The following is a 22,221-nucleotide window of genomic DNA, read 5'->3' as shown; positions in this document are numbered from 1 at the left end:
TATTGAAAAAAATCGCATCAAAATCCGTTGCGTAGTTTTAAAGATTTAAGCATAGAAAGGGGCTTAGGGACAGAGGAAGCGACTTTGTTTTATACTATGCAATGATTTTATTAATAACATTTAATACCTTATACCAGAAGTATGTTAGGCTTTGCTTTTATAAAGTGTCTAATATAAGTTATCAAAATGTATTGATTTTTTTTTTGTTGAATTTAAAATGAGGAAGTTGATCTCGTTTAAAGTAGTAATTGCTCTCAATAAGTTATTATTTTGTATAAAAAGATAAATAAAATTGATAGCATGACAGGCTCTGTATAACAATTCGTACTTAGAGATAGCTATAATTAGATTTTTGTGTTATGTTTCAATAAATAAAACATAAAAATACCAATCTTTTTAATATATCTATGGCCAACAAAATTAATATTATGAAATCAATTACATAAGTTAAAATTAACTGCGGATTTACACCAATATGCTATCACAGGTTATTTTGTAAATTAAGACATACAGTGTTTAATTATATGTATAATTATAATATTGTACATAAGTATTATTCTACCATAAAAATAATGTTTTTATATTGTTTGGCGGATAAGGAACACTTGATGCTATTGGTCATCACAAGTCATGTTAACCTTTTGACGATGAGCGATCATATCTGTGTATAACTCTAATAGCCTATTAATTACCCCGTTGCTGGGCTAAGGCCTTTTTACCGTTTGAGGAGATAGTTAGGAGTATATTCCACCACGCTCCTCCAGTGCGGGTTGGTTGATTCACATAACAGAATTTCGATAATTGTCGAGCTCGAGATGAATAATAAATACAAGTTAAGGACATTAAAATTCAGTGGTGCTGGTCTGGATTTGAACTCACAATCCGTTAACATGTACGCGCTCTAACCACTGAGTCATCTAGTCTCTCTGTGTATACAAGCAATGAAAGTAATGTACACAAATTCTACACTCTCAATACCGTGGGATTTGAAGTGGTATGTCAATTGTGTTTATAATTACATAGGCCTATTCGTCTTTCAAACTGAAACACAGCAATAGATCATAATTAATAGAAACAAAAACTACTTTACGGAGGCTTCTATTTTAGAATCGTCATAAAGGTTTCAACTTGGCCTTTTGATAAACTTTAATCTCATATGATTAAGGCATATTATTCAATAACAGATTATATTAATGATAAAATGTATTGACTTAGTATTATTTGAAATCAAGCCAGGTTCTCTATGATAATATCATAAATGTAAAAGTAACTCTATCCGTCTGTCTGCACATCGCTCTTTCACGATTAAACCAATGAACGGAATTTGATAAAATTTGTTATGTAGCAAACTGAAACTGCAAGGAACATAGGCTACTTTTTTGCCTATAGTAAAGTAAAGTAAAAGCCTGCATATTTCCCACTGCTGAGATAAGGCCTCCTCTTCCATTAAGGAGAGGGTTTGGAACATATTCCATCACGCTGTTCCAATGCCGGTTAGTGGAATGCACATGTGGCAGAATTACGATGAAATTAGACATATGAAGGTTTCCTGACGATGTTTTTCTTCACCGCTGAGCACGAGATGAATTATAAAGACAAATTAAGCACATGAATCAGCGGTGCTTGCCTGGGTTTGAACCCGCAATCATCGGTTAAGATGCACGCGTTCTAACCACTCGGCCATCTCAGCTCATTTTTTGCCTATGTGACAACCAAACCCTAAAACGCGAGAGAAGCCGCGGACATCAACTAGTATTATATAATCGTAATTGATTAACATAAACTCTGTATTTAAAATGGTGGAAATGAGTAGCTAATTATAATATAGCCGGTTTTCTCGGTAGAATCTATTTTCCGAACCGGTGTTAGCTTTATATTTAACTCATTACATGACGATTTAAAAGAACTATTGCTTATTTGAGTAAAGAATATTTTGATTTGTTTTATAGTTGAGTGAGAATCTGTTTGTAATTTAGATTCTAGCCAGAGGAAGCGTCAAAATAAACTCTTGCTCGTGCTCTTTTTCAACAAATATATGCATGTGATAAACATATACAATTCTAAGTACACGTATATAGAATCGTATATATTTATTAATAATATAAAATAATTTTATCAAATATTCGATTAATTGGTATACATTATATGTATATTACGTGTTATCAATGAGAAGTCTTCACGTAAAGTCCCAATAATGTTTTATTCGAAATTAATGCAATTATTTATAGGTATATACCTACTATATACTTTTCTATAGTATGTTATTAGTATCCTTCTCTTGTAAATAAATAAAAAATACAATATGTAAACATATTATCATTGTACATAATTATTCATTAATAGAGTACTTTTTAGAAAAAAACGCCTGGAGTTAGTCTCGGGTTCCATCACAGGATACTAATTATTGTAAAGAACAGCATTGTAAATCTGTTTATTTGAAAAGATCAACTATGAGTTTCTTGCTGTTTCTTCTCGCTAGAAGTTGCTTTCCAAAACGAAGGTAGTATTTAATTTTAGCGACGGTTAAAAAACGCTTCGTTGTGAAGTTTACTTGAAAAAAAAATTGATTTGATTTGATTGACAAATTTAAAAAGTCGAAGTACGCGGGTTAAAATAAAGACGCTCGAAAAAAATCATCAATGAACCTTTCTCGATTACAATATATTTGAAATTGTAACTATATGATGATTTGTAATATAATACAGACAGAAGTGTGAAATTATTCAATGTATAATTATAAAACGTGAGTAACACTCTCGATTGTAGACTCACGTTTCATTACATATAATGCATACATGTTTTTAATCCACAATTTATTATGCCCTTATAAATATCTGAAACATTTTGCGAGCAAATTATGGTGTCAATGAACTAACGACTCTTGAGGCTAAGATAATGACTACATTAAGCAGTTGATACTTTCACATCGAATGAAACAAAACCACTTAACAAAGTATTAAACTAACTAGAGATAGTTAAACTACTATTTAAGAGAAAATTGCGGAATAATAATATCGTTGATCTTTATTTCGTATTGGAAACTTTATTTATTATTTGAGAAGATAAGAGGGTAGTATCACATAGTATTTGAATTTTTTTATTTGAAATTAGAAAACGTGTTCCTAGTATTAAAACAAGGTTGCAACTAGTAAATACTCTTTTAGGTAACCTTTTTTTGTCGTCAAAGAAAATCAAAATATACTTTATGCAAGTAGTAGTAGTGCTTTACAAGCACTTCTGAATCATCATTTAACAACTATATTAAATAGGCTTTTACTCATATCACATCACTATATTACGTGAAGCCATCACCGGTTCGGACACTAGGAGAAACGGCAAGAAACTCAGTAGTTACACTTTTTCAACATTAAAATGTCATTCTGTTTTTTTTTATACATATCAATGACATTTATAAACACTTGATGATTTAATATGACCCCTGATTACCTTCTTACTTAAAACCGGTGATTTCTTTTTTGTAATAATAATGAACCGCCATGAAATTTAGTACGCAGTTAACTATGACACTCCAACGCCTAGGCTGCTAAGTAAGCCTTTAATATTTGCCTTAGGTTTTAGCTATGGCGGTAAAAGAACGAACCAATAAAGGCTACACCCCTAAGAATACTACTATAAATCTAAACCAATTAAACAACACGTTACATAGCTATTTATATAAAAAAGAAAAGGCATTTAAAACACTTATATAACACGAATAAACTACGAGTTACAGCTAGAGTGTCAAGTCGTTCTATATTGTAGTTCTTATGTCATATACGACCTCAAACTATTTACAAGTGTGAGAATTATGGTATAAAATCTAAAATTAAAGTTAAAAATTCTAAAAAGTTACATAATAGCGAAGAAGTAACATTGTTTAAAGAACATAATAAACAAGAACGTGCAGGCACTAATTGTAAATTGTTCTCGGAATGAACTCATTGTTTCTGTTTATGTACGGCGGTAAAAGCAAACACTCCACTTAACGTTATCATCCACTGAAACATCGCTTCACTTTATGCGATGTATATTTTTTACTATTTTGATTGCTTTTTTCAAAAAATTCAATTTAAATGTCTTTTGATTAAAATATAATAAAGAATAAATGAAAAAGTCATAAGTACCTTTAGAAACATAATTCGTATGTTTATATGAAGACGAAATGAATACAATTCTTGCGTTGGCGTTATATTTGTAGGTACTTATGTAGATCCTATCCAATTATTCACTTTTCGGAAAGGCTTTTTTTAATTAGTCGTCTTCTATTGTTACTAATTGAAGGTGATCATTGTGTGTGTTTTTACTTTAGCAATGTAATGTGAAAAAAATGGGTAATATCCTTCACTCAAGGCTACTATTCTCATGAGAGCCTGCGCGGAATATATTTGATGGAAAAGTGTGACGAGAAGCGCTAACACACATGTATTGGTAGTTTATCAGGATCGACAGTTTTAGGTATTTTTCCAGCTATGGAGCACAATCAAAATTGGAATTTAGAGGTTCCCGCCTGAAACTAAAAAAATCGGTCGAATAACACAAAGATTTTCAGTTACTAAGTCATATTAAATGTCACAATTGACACTACAAACATTTACGCACTGAGTCACTTATCATCAGGCTGAAATGCTTTCTATTAAAAAGAAAAAAAAATCGATTTTAAAATGATTTAATAAACTTGATTTACTAGACCGCACATTATATAGAACGCATATCAGAATGTTATATCATTAAATAGCGCTATAAAGCGCTATGATGATTGGAACATTAGTCTTAATGTGACTGTTTCATCTCAAATCTTAATTTGAATATCGTGCAGGGAGGACCCGGCTATGAACTTGTTTCAATGTTTAACTTTTATTGTTACGGTTATTATTTATTTCTTGTAATTTTATGGTACAATTTCCTTCGAGGTATTATGGTAATCACTTCTTTTTTCAAATTTAATATTACAGTTTTTCTTATTTCTACCTTTGGATAACCACATAGGTACCAACTCACATATCAATTTTTTTTTCGTCAAATAGCAGAATTCGTTAGGTTGTGTTGCGGTTTGACGTATGAATGGGTAAGAATATCTTGGTTTCCAAAGTTGGTGGAGCATTGGCGATCTTAAAGTTGTAAGCATTTCTTACAACACTGTTGGCCATTGTTGGTGGTAAATTTTCTAGATCACCAAGCTACATTATAAGAAGAGGCTGTTAGCACATAGACGAAGCAATGAATGATTATGATTTCACGTAGCCAAAAAGATTTCAGTCCGTAATCCAATTTAAAGAAGGACTTGATTCATTCATCAATAATGATTTAGGTGCAGGATTCAATTCAGGCGTTCGGTTCTTAATGTATATTTAACTGCGAATGACCGTAAAGTAACTTTGTACCTTCGATTCATGTTGATTATTTATTCATGAATAAATTGTTTTTATCTCAAATCAATCTATTTCGTTTTTTTCACATTTAATCAACATATTTAAGCGATGATCGAACTCGAAACTCACGAAAATCAGAAAACGAATATGAAATGTCAGTGAATTCCAAGAGTATTGCATTGCTGATTCGAATTTTAAAATTTGAATGAACTGAAGATTTAAAGTAACAGTCGTTTGTATTTTTATATTCAAATATCGTTTTGGGATCCATAAATACAAAACTCTTCCAAAGTGTAAACATTAAACAGTCAATACGGCGAGTACGATAAGGCTTGTATCCATTAATTATGCTGGTTTATGTGGGATCCGTTTCATGATATGAATTAATAACGGTTAACTTGATATTGTTTTACAATAATTGATTCTCAGACCCAGAACTCTGAATACATATAGGCAACTGTTTTATCTGTTAATAACTGTTTGTGATGTGTGTTTGTGTGAACGTGGTTTCATTTGTTTCATTTTTGAATAAATTCCCTGCCGTGGTTATGTTACAATTTTACTAATAATTTACGTTAATATTGAATAACAGACAAATATGAATTATTGACTTTTGACCTCGAGCCTGAGATGAGCCTTCTCGTACGTTCGCAGAAAAACGTATCAGAAGTTTTTTTCCGGGTGTGTTTGTTAATTAGGAGACATTTGATTGATTGTAGAATTCGTTTTATATATTCAAAAAATTCCTCAAACGTTTTTAATTTTTTTTTTTCAATTAGGGATAGCTAATTTATTCCAGAGAGATAAATATTTACTTTATATGTTGTTGTACTCCATATGGAGAAAATAAATAAATGCAACATAGATTCAGCCTTAATAAAAGATTCGTAAAACTTTGGTGACCTTAGCTACATAGAGGATCTCTTCTAGGTAAGCAACAATGTAACACGAGGTGTCAAAAAATTATAAATATATTTATTTGGCGTGCGCTGCGAAATTATTGATGGTAAATATAATATTGTTGTGATTGTTAACGAAAACACCAACAATACGAGGGGTCGGATACATACATTTTAGATTTGGCAGTTTAAATTATCTAAATTTGAATTTTAACTTTGGACATATTTCGATCTATTTTTTGCAATATAATTACGACAATTTTATAGAACATAAATATAATACAGACAAGTAAAGGAGATCCTGTAAAAATCCCAATGCAAAGCTAACTTGTTCTACTTAAATTTGTAGCTGATACTAGTTTGATACAGATGTGGAAGATGATTGTTACGAGTAAAAAGTATAAACATAATTATATTTAAACGAGCGATATCCGCCTTGTCACTGAACCATAGCTTTTACAAACAAGTGCTTATTAATTATTAATAATTAATGAGGTTAAAAAAAGATCTTATGGCTCTAGGTTTTGGTAATAAATTGGTGAATTGCGAATGTATTTTTAGTATTCTGTCTATTCTGTATATCTTATGGCTCATTAACTGTTTCCAGCTACTTACACTTGCAGTTTTTATTTTAATAAAAATGTTACCATTTAACTAATAAACGTAATATGTTACCAGTGACGTCACAGAGCTTGTAACATATCCTCATTGTATCCTCTCGCTCCAGGAAATCTAAAGATAAATTGTTTAAGATGGTTAGACTTTAAGACTCGTGTTATATAAAAGAGCTGAGATAGCGCAGTGTATTACGTGAAACTAAACCGCAGATGGCGAGCTGTAACATGGACAAGGGCCATTAAATTTTCAAAGAATAAAAATAATTATGAAATTCTACCGAACTTATTTTGCAAGCCGCTATGGCGTGGTGGTGTGGTATACTCGTGGTATGGTTACGTACCAATGGTAACGTATCTATAAGGTCGTAACTACTAAGTTCGAACACCAGATCGGCCCCTTATAATCGCATTTTTCTGTTGAAACAATATCAGTAGCAACCTGTAGTTTGGAAATGGGTAGTGCACACTACCCGGTTTCGTAAAAACCTAAAGCTATTGGTCCTCAGCTGAACATTTTTAGTTGTGTTGGATTTGCCGCCCCATCTGATTATAAGAGTTTATCGTATATTCTAGCACTATAATGTCTTATGTAGTTAGCAAGACTTCTTTAAGATTGGCCGGTATTCTTGAAATTGTAATTGAGCACGATATGGCCCAGTAGTTAGAACGCGTGTATCTTAACCAATGATTACGGGTTTAAACCCAGGCAAGCACCAAGACATATTCATGTGCTTAATTTGTGTTTATAATTCATCTCGTGCTCGGCGGTGAAGGAAAACATCATGAGGAAACCTGTATGTGTCATAAAAATTCTGTCACATATGTATGGAACCCGCATTGAAATAGCATTGGTATATGTTCCAAACCTTCTCCTCAAAGGGAGAGGAGGCCTTACCCCAGTAGTGGGAAATTTATAGGCTGTTGTTGTTGTTGCTTGAAATTGGTTACATGGACGTCACTGTACCGCACAGTTTGCTTGATGGTAAGGCTTTGTGCAAACCCGTCTGGGTAGGTACCACCCACTCATCAGTTATTTTACCGTCAAACAACAGTACACAATATTGTTGTGTTCCGGTTTAAAGGGTGAGTGAGCCAGTGTAACTACAGACACAAAGACATAATATCTTAGTTCCCAAGGTTAGTGGCGCATTGACGATTTAAGGAATAGTTAATATTTCTTACAGCGTCATTGTCTATGGGTGATGGTAAAAACACGTCAGGCCGCAATAGGGCGTCGTTTGTGCAACATTCGTACAAATATCGTAACATTTCTCAGCTATAATGTTTTGAAAGATATAATATTGTAACATTTGTATCGTTGAGTGCAATTAGAATAACAGTTGAATTCAACTTTGAAGCAATTTAATGCTTGACTCGTTATAGATTAGCGACATACTTATTTCTTTATGAACCGTAAATTGTACGTTGCAAACTATTTTGTGATCACTATCTGTTTATATAATTTACAGTTCAATGATCTTTTGTATTCAATAACCTTCCTTAATAACCTATTATGGGTCACAATTATGAACTAATAAGGTTCATTATTTATTTAAAAGAAATTAAATTAAATTAATTTTGTGTTTTCTATTTGCTTGTGTAGTAAAATAATAAAGACAGTTGATAGTGTAAACTATTCTTTATAACGTCAAATTGCCATCAGTGAGATTAAATAAAATCGTATTTTCCTTATGTTTGTGTAAGTTATTTTGTTATAACCAGCACTGACAATAAATAAGATCGTTTTAAATCTATTGACAGGTTTTGGTAATAAATTGGTGAATTGCGAATGTATTTTTAGTATTCTGAATTCAAATTTCAACATTGAATTGAATATAGTTAAAATTATTTTAATTAAATCATACAATTTAAATGATAATCAAATTATTATTATGGTATTGAATTGAATGTTAACCTATTCGGACAGTTGATTCTACTGAGAAGAACTATTTTTATAATAGAATACTCTATTATAAAAATAACATTTTTTTTTATAGGTATATCCGGCCTCGATGTTCATAAATACAACATGATTCAGTCTATGCTTTTTTATCTTTAATACAATCTTGTACTAAGTAATATCCCTTATTTATCAATGTTCTTTCGATGTGAGCTCTAATTTTTTTAATATTTCTATCATTCAGAATTTCAACACAGGATAAGAAAATGTTTACAATGACTATGTATGAATATGCAATTTATTTTATATTATATATACGATATAGGAGTAAAAATCATATTTTTGTAATTCTCTTAATTATCAAATATGTAACAATAAAAACAAAATGTATGTATGTATATATGAAATGAGATGTTAAAACAGTCTGTTAATAATTAATAATTATACATAGCAAAAAGCGCTCAAGATATTATTCTACAGAAGTTCTAGAGACACACAAGAAGGTGAAATATTAGGTGAATTTGTCAATTCTTCCTCGACCACAGATTTCGAATGTCGGTATCACAAGGTTCATTTCCCGCTAATCACCTTTGTAATATGTCACCGAGAACGTGTCCCGTACTATTATTTCTCGATAAGAAGTTTGCTAACGTCCCATTGCTGACATACGAGATGACTTACAAAAGTAATAGCCTGTATACTTTCCTCAATCGGGCTAACTTCTTTTCTTCCTTTGAGGAGAAGGTTTGAAGATGATTCCGACACGTTATACAAGTTGGTGGATAGAAATGTGATAGAATTTCTCTTAAATTAGAAATATGCAGGTTTCCTCACAATGTTTTCCTACATTGCCGAGCACGAAATGAATTGTATACACAACCTTAGTACATAAAAGTTCAGTTTTTCTTGTCGAGTTTGAACTCGATGTCAAACATTAAGATTCAGGCCTTAAAACTTTTAGACAACTATACCTAGTCGAGAGCCGTGACGGGCTCTCGACTAGGTATAGTTTATAAATAAACGTATTATATTTGTTTATTGGTTGAATCAACAAATTAATTAATATTTCATATAATAATTTATATTTTATATTTCTACTTAATAGATTTAACCTAACTTTATATAAATACATATACATATATTCAAACCAATTATGTCAGACTCAGTACCATACTCTAATTTGATTTGTCATGCTGTTTTTCTGTCTGTAATCCACGACTGAACACGAGATCAATTGTAAAAATAAGTTAAATACATTGCACTGTAGATATTCCTCTGATTTCAATCTACGATCTCTCTTTAAAGTCCATATGTTCATTAACCACGAGGTTATATTTGCATCTTAATAGTAATCATAAAGTTAAAATGCGTAAAGATACGATACAATTTAGATGTAGCATCGGCAAAATTCGTAAAACCGATCACATCCGAATTAAGTTAGGTACGCTATCTCAAATTATCAATATTTATTATTTATGCGAATATGATCTTTAAACAAACGTAATAAATTGTTACACCGTATGAACTAATATATTCGTCAATTTGATACGTCGTTTTACATGCACTTGCTTTCTCGGGTTGAACAGACGCGAGAATCAATAGCGACGAATAGCGCGATACGGAGCTATTTATATTGGCTGTACATGCCAAGCTGTACATGCTACATCTAAGTTGTGTCGTATTATAACATCGTAAGTATTCATTAAAATCGATTATTCCAATTCAAATATGAGAACAAAAACAACTGATGTTATAGTCATCGGTTTTAATCAGCGACCAAAGTAATTTAAATTACAATTGCCAAACAAACGAGTGTTACTATGCGTTTTCGAATTTAATTGAATATAATAAAATAACTATTCTCATCTCGCACTGAATGTGAAGTGAAAAGCGAATATAATTGGTAGGGGTAACATTCGTTAACTCACATTGTTAAACTACTGACATTTCTCTCAGGTTTCAATTAATAAAGTTAACTGGATTTAATCGTTTTTGGTAGAAAAAAAATGTATCACGCGATGGAACGATAACCATATTTGAAATCGAGAGGTTCGTGATTCGATACAATCGATAATAATTCGTTATCGAATATCGTTCCGATTTTAAGATTCAATGGGAAAACGAATGCAGTTATTCGAATTTCGAAATTATTTCAAGGATAATTGTTATGTGTAAAAAAATATTTAGAAATTATACATTTATTTTATATAGACATACTAGCTATGCCCGCTACCTAGTACGCGTTTGAATGTAACAAAAAATATATTATTGTAGCCTAAGTTACTGCTTATTATATAAGTTATCTGCCAGAGAAAGCCCCGTCAAACAGACTGTCAGACAGACCGACAAAAATAGTAAAAAATGTTATTTTAGTATATGTATCGTGTATAAAAAGGGCCATTTTAATATTACAAACATACACTCAAATTTTATTATATGCACAGAAGATTGTGAAATTGAAATATTATCTGTGAAGTTAATAAAACGGATGGAAATGGTGTCAGAACTTTTTGTAAGGTGTAACTAATTTTGACGCATTGCTTTAAAAGGTCGAACTTGCAATAGCTTATAGTTTTTATGTATTGGGCAGTCTTATGCTATTAAATTTTATTTATACATTAAAAATAAACGATATTCATGTTAAATTAATATCCTGTATGCTGACAAGATACCAAACATATAACTAGAACAATTTATTTTTTGTAGATGATAAAAAAAAGCTTGGAATTAATACCTGTTGACTTCCAGGCAGGATACATTACATACATATATAATTGTATTTAACTAATATTATTGTATTTTTTAAATGTTCAAAAAAGAGTAACTACTAAGTTTCTTGCCGGTTCTTCACGGTGGAATCTACTTTCCGAACCGGTGGTAGCATCACTTAATTGTTAAATGACGATTCAATAGTGCTTGTAAAGGCCCACTTGAATAAATTTTATTTTGATTTTGATTCTTATTACTTTTTTTTTTATTTCAAGACGAGATTGTTCGTGGATTCGAATTTGGAACCTTTATAACATATAAAAATATATATAATGTCTAAGAAAGACATTTAGAGTAGATTTAGAGTAAATTTTCTTAGCCAGTCCCCTTTATACCGTATGTATGTGTTTAACGTGTAATAGTATTCGATATAATTATGATATTTTCACCGACGGTTCTGAAGCCTGTTTAATTTTTTTTTAAAAAGTATTTCAATAAATAAATAAATTAATTTTATGCTGCTGTCATTGATTAGATGCTAATTGGTACTACCATTAAACGCATGCCGTGTCTACATGATGAAAAATATACATAATAATTTTTGATTGTCATTTTATTTTGTAGACTTTTGAATATAAAATAAAATAATACATATGTTTATACTAGATAGATTTTAAGATATTAAACGTGATCGGCGCTTTTATCTTAACATAAATATTATTAAATGTTTGTTTATACTAGATATACATATCTAGTAAGACACAAATTAGATGTAGCATCGGAAAATGCAATGGAATAAAAATAAAACCGATTACTGGCGATTTACACAACCAATAAAAATAGCTCCCTATCGCGCCATTCGATGCTATTCGAAGCTATAGATTCACGCGTCAGAGAAAGCAAATGGATGTAAATCGATGCGTCAAATTGACGAATATATTAGGTCATATGGTATTACAAGTTATTACGTTTTTGCAAAGATCATATTCCTGTGAGAAATAAATATTGATAATTTGGGATAGCGTACTTAATTCGGATGTGATCGGTTTTACGAATTTTGCCGATGCGACTTCTAAGTTGTGTCGTACTATACTGAGTTAATAATAAGAAACTCTAAGTATTAATACAAAGTTATCGTATTGAAGAAAGCGAGTTGTAAATAAAGTGAGAAGTAAAATTTAATTCGGTGGAAGAGATTTTATTGCGTGAATGATGAATGATTTTTAAATTTCTTTCGATCTGTTTGGATATCAAACGTGATCGGCGCTTTTATGTCGTTAAGTTTGACAGCCAACAATTGACTTACCGAGGAAGTGACTTGCACGAAGATTTGCTTCGTAATATTTATATTATGTAAGCAAACATGATATGATGAGCTGGGATGGTGCAGCTTGAATAGTGGCTTTCGACTAAGGATTGCCGGATGAAATTCGAACAAATACAACGACTCGGATGAGTATGAGAGTTAATATAAATAATATGTTTACTTTAAGCGGTGTTAAAAGCAGTATGATTTGTTATGAAGGAATTTTAACATTCAGTACGCATATTTAACGAGTTATTACTTCACCTAAACACTTAAAATGTACATATGTTTTTGACTTGGTAGGGCTTTGTGCAAGCCCGTTTGGGTTACCCACCCACTCATCAGTTATTCAACCGCCAAATAACAGTACTCAGTATTGTTTGAAGGGTGAGTGAGCCAGTGGAACTACAGGCACAAGGGACATAACATCTTAGTTCCCAAGGTTAGTGGCACATTGACGTTGTAAGGAATAGTTAATAGTTCTTACAGCGTCACTGTCTATGGGATATGGTGCCCACTTGTCATCAGGTGGCACATATGCTCGTCTGCCAACCTATATCATAAAAAAATTAATTTACTTTTATTATAATGAACAAAATCAAATGTCTTTTTTTTAAACGAAAGAGCGAGAGATGTTGGCTATCATATTCATTATTTCGAGTTGATTTTTTAATGTAAGAATCATTTAAAGATTTTTGCCTTATTACTTTCACATAACAGAATATGAGAAAGGATTTTCAATGGTGAATTATTGTATGTTCAACGATAGCTTTCAAATCAAGAGTCATGTTACTTTCAAAAGAAAAAAATGCAATCAAGAGATAATAAATAATCTCGAATAATAGAAAAATAAATAAATAAGCTGCATACAGACTATCATGACATTTTGTTATGTTATAGGTGGCAAACGAGCAGGAGGCACATCTGATGAAAAGTGACTTCCATCCATTGACATCTGCTACTCCTGGGATCTTGCAGGTGCGTTATTAGCCTTTATGAAATGAGTACGCTCTTTTCTTGAAGGTTTCCAAGTCGTATAGGTTCGGAAAAACCGTCAGCGATACCTGGTTCCACAGAGTGGTTTTATGAGGTGACGTGTTTTAATATTACAAACAGACACTCCAATTTACTATATGTACAGATGTATTCATTAAACAGTTATAAATTTATTACCTAAGTCCGTAAAATCTATTCCAACTATAAAAGAAAAAAGACCTATGAATAACATTTGACACCAAAGTGACGCGATACTATGCGAAAAAATGGCGTTATGACGTCGAACAAAACTGTTATTGGGATTTTGGAAGTAAAATTAAAGTAGATATAAGTTGAGTGAGTGTGTGTTGGGAACGAAACGATCGCCTCCTGGCTATTTCATCTCAAATTAAATTGTTTATATAATATATGAGACAAATAAAAAAAAAAAAAACCCGCTGAGTTTCTTTCGCCGGTTCTTCTCAGGTCAGGGTATTTTCTTTTCCGAACCGGTGGTAGTGTTTCAATTGACCATCAATAAGAAAGTGTAATGCTTCTATATTGAATAAAGTTATTTGAGTTTGAGTTTGAGTTTGTAATATAGCATTATATTATTAATAATGATCATCATAAGCTCTTAATAGTGTACAGTCGCGGTAAGAAAAGGTTCGTCACCTTAAGATATATTTTGGTGTGCTCAGTATGAGCGATAATATGCTTTACCGATCGAGAATAAGGTACCTGACCCATGTAAGGCCCACCTTATTTGTTTTTAAGTACAAAAAAAACAATACGAATGTTTAAATAAAACAAAAGTGTTAATTTAATCAATCATTTAATAATCAATGTATTCATACTTATTTTGATTAAAAAAAACAATGTTTTCTATTAACTATAAGCTTTTTTTTTAAAAGAGAGTTTTGGGCCTTATTTTGACCACTATTCCTTAATAAGGCCATACCCGGCCCTTATTATGACATATATCAAATAAAATAGGAACTTTTTAATAACCGTAAATCTTTGCAAGCATGACAAAACCAAGTCCCAGCAATGACTGCTGATTTTTTCTAGTCACTCCAGATTTCTGCCCTCTGCCTTTGGAGGTCTTTAGTCTTCCTTTTGGCCTCGTAGAAGATTTGCTTACCTTTCTTGTTGCAAATAGATCTTTTGTTACTTGTAGTCCGTACTGTGTTAATCTTAAAAATATTTGGCGTTTGTATGAGTATTATGAAAGGTGACTTAGCCGCTATGTCACCTTTCATAACACATGGCTTGATATACCAAGGGATCGACAGCAGGGAAAATGATGAAGTCTTCTTATGAAGACTTGCAGTTTTCATCATTAATATCTCTCACAACACAAGTGATCTGGTGCCCGGACCATTTTGCACGTTTTGGCTTCAATTTAGGTTCTGATTCTTCGACTGGTTCCATATATCTTTATAAGGCCCATGTAGATTACAGATGGGCCTTACTAGGCTAGAGGAGTAACTTAACAAAAACAAATAAATACGTGTATAACATTTGAATTTGAAACTTAAATTGTAATAACAACGTATATAAAATGCTAATAAACCACTATATATAATTAGAATAAAGATTCACCAAATAATATTGAAAATACTTACTTTTTTGTACGTCGAAATTTAATAAGCGCCTACTAGAAATCTCACGCGCTGCTTTCTTTTGCCTGCACAATCCTACAGGTTCGCTTTAGCGAAGCGGTAGCTATGGCAACGGTGGCCATTCAAGGTTAGACACTCGACGATGTTAGCTCAATCGGTTTGAATTTGTAATTTAGGATATTTAAAACGTGGGCTTTATTAGGCACTGGGCCTTACATGGGTCAGGGACCTTATATGACACTGACAGACATATTTAGAAAATTCAGTAGAATATATCAATACTGATTTAAATTTGCAACGAATTGAATGAATTTGAAAACTGATGAAGGTTTTCTTACTCTGACTGTACAATATAGCCGAGTTATTAGTAAATCGCATGAAATATATAAATCTATGGTAAGTTTATCTTTATTCCTACTTTCATTGGAATAGGTTCATTATGAGGGGTATGAATTAATGACGTTATAGGCACATTAAATTATCCTCTTGTTGTATCATTTGCTTTTTGTCGTAATAAATTATTATTACGTTAGTAATATATCGACATCATTATCATATTTTTAAGACATAATTGAGTAAGTTAGTAAGTTTTACACAATCGTTTATATTTCAGGTTGAATAATATTTATTATATTTAACGTTGTTTATTGGAACACTTGTAATTTATCTGAGTCACGATCTAAATGTTTAAAGTAGATATGATTGCAGAAAATCCGATACGCTTTCAATGACCTTTGACAGCGCACGAGGTTCATTTCAGGTGGGTTTTATTGCATCGATGGCTTCGTGAGAGTTCGTTATGAGTTTCCTTTTGCTTGTTTCATTATACTTTTTTCGTTTTTTTATTGGATAAATATAGGTCCTGAAAAAAGGTTTTATATATTTTTTTTTCGTATGAAACAGCGTTTATAAAATAGCGTTACTCGAGATGTTGATTTCGGTTTTAAATTGCATAAATAAATTTCAATTGAAAAATATATGTACATTGATATGTCTGGTTTATTTTCTTATAAATACGTCCAAGGAAGTTAGCGTTAAAAGTAACGTTTAATAGTATAATTTTTTCGTTTTTTTTTAGTGGATGTAGGTCCTGAAAAAAAGGTTTTATATATATTTTTTTCGTATGAAACAGCGTTTATAAAATAGCGTTACTCGAGCTGTTGATTTCGGTTTTAAAGTGCATAAATAAATTTCAAAAATATATATATTGAATATTTTGTAAATTTATTTTTCCTTTTTTTTTGTTCAAACAAAACAAAACAATTCTTGCTATGTTTCTTTTATACGATACTTTTAAAATACATGGTATGTTATTTATTTTGAAATTTTTCAACATTTAATCATAATATTGTCAAGATGAATGTTGGTAAATATGTAAACATATTTTAAAATACAATTGATAGTACGCTGGCATGTTCAAGGTATGGTAGGTGCTGTATGATGATTTTTACCATAATACTTTTATCAACTCTATGCTTTAAATACATATGTACATATATATTTAAACCATTCAGCTATCAGGGACGTTTAGTATAACCGTAATATAATATACCTAATATAACAAATGTGGCATTGCTACATACTTAAAAAAATACTTAAACACTTTAAAAATACTATTATTAAATTATTGTGTTATAATACACTATGGTTGTTGTAATAATATTTATAATACGTAAAATTATCTAGCGATATTATTGTTCAATATATAAATAATGATATATTAAAATTCCTTTTAATAAATTTAAATGAATAACGGGGCGATTGATTTTATTACTTATTTAGTATAATATTTTTTTAAGATATAGTTAGGAGCAAACCGAAATATACATGGGAACTAAGATGTTATATTTTTTTCTCCATCTCCCTTGTGAGTGTGTCTCTCTCTCTATTGAAAGCGGAACACAACAATACTGTGTACTGTTGTCCGGCGGTAAGGTATTTGATCATATATACGGGTGGTACTTGCACAAAGTTCTAGTACCCAGAAAACATGTACAGGAATAGTACTTTCCGTTAATTAATTATAATCTAGACTCCCTCAATCTTTTTAATTTTATTTATTAGTATCGTTTTATGTCGTATCTTTAATTTTATTTTAATATTTTTCATCTTAAATATTTTTAAAAATGTTATATCAGAAAAGTCGTTGTTGTTAGTTGGTTACGTTTAATTAACATTTCTTCTGTTCATTATTGCAATTATAACTTGTTATAAAAATAAATAATTAATTAAACGTGCTCAAAGTCTTAATTATTATAAAGTAATACATCTAGCTACTAAAGTACTAAAACTAAATGTAATTAATTAATCTTTAAAATGAAAAAGATTTCAGAATTAAAACTATCTATCGTCTTATGCTATAAATGTACTAAGTATGAACGTTATCGATCCTTCTGAAGTTGTCGTCAAACAAAAATATATGGAAAATCTATCTAACGTGATTATGAAATCAAATATATATTTATTAATTTAAGTAGATTTTTTCGCAATCTTCGGTTAAGTTACTCGTGTTCTTACTACAGAATTATTTGGCGTACGATTAAACTAAAGCACAAATTTCGAATTTTGATTTTCAAAAGAATCGACAGGAAAATTATGTTGATAAATAAAAGTCGACTTAAAATTGTTCTACTTATAATATATAGAAAACCTGAACGTATATAGTCTACTTATAATAAATAGAATTTCACGAAGCTGGAATGTTGTGTATAGTTCTATAATAATAATCGTTAAATCTAAGTGGGTAAACTATTCTAGAAAATACCCAAGAAACTGTTCAGCGGAATGAAAAGTCCCTGGGAATGCTGAAATTGTTATGACATTTGTGCAGAGAATTCAAATACATAAAACGTCGTCTGTAGTGTTTATAAACACTCGTTTGAAGCGTTGGAATTCCACTGGCATTCCTGTTAACATTCCAAGATAATAGAATTTCTGTAACAAACTAATTTGGTTGTGATATATACAATATATCTTCGCTATAACCTTAGTTTTCTTGTATATATTTTAATATTACAGCGTCTTTGTTTCCAGCTGAATGACTTTGATTATGCTAATAGAATTGTTAATTACAATATTAATTAAACATATTAGCTAGTATTATTTGTGCGTGTAAGTTTACTTATGTTTGATGAATTGATTTCATTAAATAAATATAAAATTTTGTAATTAATATCTCGTTTTTCCTCGAATCAACAAGAATTAATTTAGATTTATTTTTAAAAACAATTTTGATTATCCTAAACAAACATAGTTTAGTTTACTTAACTTTCCTATTTGTGTAATATATCAGATCAAAGAGCTGAGATGGCCCAGTGATTAGAACGCGTGCATCTAAGCCGATGATTGCGGGCTCAAACCCAGGCAAGCACCATGTATATGTATGTGCTTAATTTGTGTTTATAATTCATCTTGTATTCATCATATATTTCATCAGCAGCTGCATGTGTCTAATTTCATTGAAATTCTGCCACATTAGCATTCCACCAACCCGTATTGGAACAGCGTGCTGGAATATGTTATAGAGCCTCTCCTTAATGGGAATGAGGGGCTTAGCCCAGCCATGGGATGTTTATAGGCTGTTACTTTACTTTTATATCAGATCAATTTAGTGGTTCCGGTTTAAAATTCATTTATTAAATATGGAACCCAGATACCCAGGGAGATAAATAAAAACGTACGAAAGTGATATATGGCCTATTCCAACGGAAGTAGGAAAAAAGATAAACAATCCTTGGATTTACGTATTTCATACGATTCGCTAATAAATCAGCGATATTGTGGACTAAGAGTTTATGAATTATATATCTTTATTTATACTTGGTGGTAGGGCTTTGTGCGAGCCCACCTGGGTAGGTACCACCCACTCATCAGATATACCGCTAAACAACAGTTCGCAGTATTGTTGTGTTCCGGTTTGAAGGGAGGGAAGGGAGTTTGAGGGAATGTAACTACAGACACAAGGGACATAGCATCTTAGTTCCCAAGATTGGTGGCGCATTGATGTAAGGAATAGTTAATATTTTTTACAGCGTCATTGTCTATGGGTGATGGTGACCACTTACCATCAGATGGCCCATATGCTCGTCCGCAAACCTATTCCATAAAAATAATAATAATAATATTACAACACTATTGCGCCTAGCTACTTATTTCTACTTTCATTTTGCTTCCAAAAATTCCGATAGCAATTTCGTTGATATTCAACACGCCATTTTTTCGTAAATCCGTAGTGAATATCATAGATTAATCAATCTCTCGACCAATGATATCGCGTAACTTTGCTGTCAAATGTTGTTTATGGTTTTTTCCTGTTATGGTTCGAATACAGTATATGAAATAATGTAATAAATCAACAGCTATTTAATTAAATTACTAAAATTCTATACAGATAATATAGATAGATATAATACGTTTTCTACTAAATGCACATGTATACACGGTACATAAACCAAACAGACATATTTTTTAATTCTATTTCAATTCTAGGTCTAAGAAGGTCTATTCTTGTGTCTATTTGTTCCAGCTAATATAAGGAACGGCTCAAATGATTATGACGGGTCTTTTCCTGGCGGATATCTGATGTAATAAGGAGTAATATAGGCTACATAAGTTTTCTTTTTAACATGTCAATTAAAGTTATAAAGAAAATCTTAGACTCATGCATCCTACCTTCTTTAATATATGGCTGCCAAACTTGGAAATTCACGAAAAAAAATTATAAATAAAATTAGTTCATGCCAGAAGGTATTGGAACGAAGCATGCTCAATATAAAAAAAGACACACAAGATTCGACACACAAAGAGAAGACATCACACAAAAGCAATAAATAGATGCGATACGACAGTATGCCCAATCACAAAAACTGAGATGCTGGCCATGTAGCCCGCTATGTTGATGAGAGATGGACAATAAATGTCACTACATGGAGGGGCCCAACAGGCAAACGGAGAGTGGGAAGACCGTACACCAGATGGGAGGACGACATAAAAAAGATCGCAGGAACAAGCTGGTTAATGGAACAGCAAAGAATAGAGTAAATGGAATAAATGGAATTAGAAAAAAAAAAGAATAGAATAAATGGAACGCCTTGGAGGCGGCCTTTACCTGAGAGGGGTCCATGCAAACACAAGTTTTCCAAGAAGAATCACTTTACCTATGAATTCAAAATTATATATTTAAAAAAATTCAAGATTTGTTTCTACTTTAATATTCAAAACCTTTTTTTATATAACTTTAAAAAAAAAAAGAACTATAACGTAATATGTAAATTTATGCATGGAATAAAAGGCTTTTTTATTTATTTTATATAGGCTACAAAAGTAACTTTTTTGTCAAATTCAAACATATAATCAAAAATAAAATCGTAAATCGACTTTTAAGTAGTCTAATATTTTTCATTTCATTTTACCTAGTAGGACTCTAAAAAATATGTTAAATATGAAATTATTTTTATTGCTTTTTAGAGCATTTTTATGTTTTAAAATAGTGTTTTGTTTGAAGTCGGTTTTTCTTTTTGTTAAAATTTTATTTATTGATGAGCGTGTTTTATTTTCGAACAAAAATACCATCCTGGTCGATATAGATTCGTGAACTCCTTGCTTGTTCCAAACTTGGGTAATCCAATATTATACCTACTAACCAAAAATATATCGTACACACATTTGCTTAAAATGTTAGTATTTTTTATTCTAACTGCTTAATAAAACTGGCCATCAAAATCTTTATTCATACTATGAATCGGGAACGAGAATCAACTTCCCAACTGTTAGTATATCGATAATGAGACCAATAACCATTTCTATTCAGTTAGAGCACGCGTGACGGCTTGAAACCCGAAAAAGGTGATGCGCCATTACAGGACATGGCCCTTTAATACGATTGCCATTAGAGTCATTTTCGTATATCACTGTTTGATATTCAACCATTGATTTCCTTCAAATTGTTCTTAGAGAATGAATCTATTGCTGTAGTAGTCGGTGTCGTTGGGTTCCGTTTTGAAGGGCGAGTGAGCTTACTATAGGTACAAGGGACATGACATCATAGGTCCCAACGTTGGTGTTTCACTGGCGATGTAAGGAACGGTTAATATTTCTTATAGCGCCTTTGTCTGTAAGTGATGGTGACCGCTTAGCATCAAGTAACCCATTTGCTCGTTTGCCTATTTATATCTATCCTATTTTGTCAAATAGTATAGTATCATAGACATTGGTGCCGTAACCAATTTTTGGAATTCCTTTCAAAACTAATGCATCACCAACTTTGGAAAGTAACTCTTCTGCTGTAGTTACACTGGCTCATTCATAGACGTACGTATAGTCGAAGTTATGTAACGAAATCATGGACATATCAGCTTTCTATAAAAACATACTGTTCAATAAACGTAACTCGAATAGAATATGATGATTATTAAAAAGTGAAATTCAATTTACAATTCAACGATGTTAAGCGATGATACGATGAACATGAGGATAAGTCTTTAGAAATCTGTTCGTTTATGTGTTAAATATAGTGTTCTAATTTTGTTTATCATAAGTTCATTCAAATTTTAGTTTTTTTTTTTTTTTTTTTTTAAATAAGGCATGGTATATTGCTATTATGATTGTTTTTTAATAATTCGTTTTCAGTCTTTTGTTTTTTTTAATTAAGTCTTGTCAACTTGGAAGAGTTCGAAATTCGTCTGTACATAAAATATTGTTATACAATTAAAAACAAAGTCACACCAAAACAAACTAATGCACACACATGAATAACTTACATTAACATTAACAGCCTGTAAATTTCCCACTTCTGAGCTAAGGCGTCCTCTCCCTTTGAGGAG

Source organism: Vanessa cardui, chromosome 14, assembly GCF_905220365.1.
Source record: "Vanessa cardui chromosome 14, ilVanCard2.1, whole genome shotgun sequence".
NCBI classification, from domain to species: domain Eukaryota; kingdom Metazoa; phylum Arthropoda; class Insecta; order Lepidoptera; family Nymphalidae; genus Vanessa; species Vanessa cardui.
This window is presented reverse-complemented; position numbering follows the sequence as displayed.